This window comes from Cucumis melo, unplaced genomic scaffold (genome assembly GCF_025177605.1).
Source record: "Cucumis melo cultivar AY unplaced genomic scaffold, USDA_Cmelo_AY_1.0 utg000599l, whole genome shotgun sequence".
NCBI lineage: Eukaryota > Viridiplantae > Streptophyta > Magnoliopsida > Cucurbitales > Cucurbitaceae > Cucumis > Cucumis melo.
In genome coordinates this window covers 15,001-17,500 of record NW_026124092.1, presented here as the reverse complement: position 1 = coordinate 17,500, position 2,500 = coordinate 15,001, and the positions used below count along the sequence as shown (strand labels likewise).

The 2,500-nt window shown below is 34.3% G+C and overlaps 1 non-coding gene across 1 annotated transcript; it reads right to left on the bottom strand.

The window, feature by feature from the left end:
• Window positions 1-1,302: 1,302 nt before the first annotated feature.
• Window positions 1,303-1,373, bottom strand: TRNAG-GCC (transfer RNA glycine (anticodon GCC)). The gene has a single exon. It is a non-coding gene; the product is annotated as a tRNA-Gly (tRNA).
• Window positions 1,374-2,500: the final 1,127 nt, after the last annotated feature.

Genomic DNA, 2,500 nt, shown 5'->3' with positions numbered 1-2,500 from the left:
GGATGTTAAATACCATTGGATGGGTTACTTTTTATTGGCACTGGAAGCACATCACATTATGGCAGGGTAACGTTTCACAATTTAATGAATCTTCCACTTATTTGATGGGATGGTTAAGAGATTATCTATGGTTAAACTCTTCACAACTTATCAATGGATATAATCCTTTTGGTATGAATAGTTTATCAGTCTGGGCATGGATGTTCTTATTTGGACATCTTGTTTGGGCTACTGGCTTTATGTTCTTAATTTCCTGGCGCGGATATTGGCAAGAATTGATTGAAACTTTAGCATGGGCTCACGAACGCACACCTTTGGCTAATTTGATTCGATGGAGAGATAAACCAGTGGCTCTTTCCATTGTGCAAGCAAGATTAGTTGGATTAGCCCACTTTTCTGTAGGTTATATATTTACTTATGCGGCTTTCTTGATTGCCTCTACATCAGGCAAATTTGGTTAATTTTGTATGTGTTGTATCCGCGAAAATATCATTTCTTTCGATGGAGAAGGAGATCTTCCTTCTTATATTTCTACATCTAGGATCCGACTTGTATCATTGATACTACTAGGAATTGAATCATTATGGCAAGGAAAAGTTTAATTCAGAGGGAGAAGAAGAGGCAAAAATTGGAACAAAAATATCATTTGATTCGTCGATCCTTAAAACAAGAAATAAGCAAAGTTCCATCGTTGAGTGAGAAATGGGAAATTCATGGAAAGTTACAATCCCCACCGCGTAATAGTGCACCCACACGTCTTCATCGACGTTGTTTTTTAACCGGAAGACCGAGAGCTAACTATCGAGACTTTGGGCTCTCTGGACACATACTTCGTGAAATGGTTCATGCATGCTTGTTGCCTGGGGCAACAAGATCAAGTTGGTAAGGATTCAAATATCTCTTTCTATTAATTTCTATGATTATAGAGGGACCCCTTTACCATTCTGTATAAATGGACTATTCTATTTGTACAGATATGGTATAGGGGTGCATTCAATCTTTGTTTGTCTATTAGTTCACAGTTCTTCTCTTTATCGCGGGGTAGAGCAGCTTGGTAGCTCGCAAGGCTCATAACCTTGAAGTCACGGGTTCAAATCCTGTCTCCGCAAAATTTTTTTGTCTAAAAAAATTGAGGTTTGATCTTGGTAACTATTAATTAATTACTATATAATATTCGCTTTTTTTCTTTCCAGATGGGAGGAAAAGAAGGGGGGAGGATAGAACCACTATACTATCACGGTCGACTATACTTAAAAATTTATCCTATTAAATGAAAAACATTAACCCATTATCCTCATCCTGGGCGGATAGCGGGAATCGAACCCGCATCTTCTCCTTGGCAAGGAGAAATTTTACCATTCAACTATATCCGCATTTTTTTTTATCTGCAATCTATAGTATAGATCAGTGCAGAGCTATCCTCTTATACTAGGCTATTAATACTAGGTTAGAGTATAATTAGGCTATTTTTATATAATATATATATAGATTTAACCAATTATATAGTTATTATATAATATATTTTATACTATACTATATTATTTTTCTAATATTTGGAATTCATCTTTATAACTAAATAAAGATAATTATATATTTTTGTCTATATAATTATATATAATATATAGTTTCTCTATTATCAATATCTAAGTATTATTATATACTTTCAAATATATTATTTTTATATGAATTATGTGAGATATATTCAATTTTGACAATACAAGAAAGAGACCCCCTCCCTCTAAATTTTTTTCTTTATTTGCATTTTTCATTTTTAGGACTTATATTGTATTTTAATGTCTCTCACAATTCGAAAGAATTAGGGGAGGGTCGTTTCATTTTTGTATCGAGAACGAAGAGGTTCAAGAGATAAGAGAATTAAGGATACCCACCAGAAAGACTAATCCAATCCATAATGATGTACCGGAAAATACAACATTTTTGTTACCCGACCAACCTTCAGGAGAAGCAAATACAACGGGCACACTAATCAGTAAGATTGATGAAGTAACAATTAATGCAAAAACAGCCAATTGGAAAGCAATAGTCATGTTTCTAATCCTCCAATCTACCAACAAAATATACCATTTGATCCCTTTACCAGCCAGCCAAAATTTTGATAAAATGTATCAGGGAGGGATTTTACCATAAATCCATTGATTCTATATTACTTCTTACTTTTTTAATACTTTAGCATGCATGGGATTGCGGGGTAGTCTTTTTTTACTTCACAAAAAGGGGTATACTGGATCATATATATCTATATGTATAGAGATAGACTTATAGATTCACGCCTTATATTTGTCTATAGTATAGACAGTAATGGTAGCAACTTATATGTCAATCTTCTATTCGATGGGATGGAATATAAATAAAATAGAAATTATCTTTCGGAGAGATGGCCGAGTGGTTGGATAGCTCCGGTCTTGAAAACCGGTATAGTTCGAAACAAAGAACTATCGAGGGTTCGAATCCCTCTCTCTCCTTTTGTTCGGCGAATCAA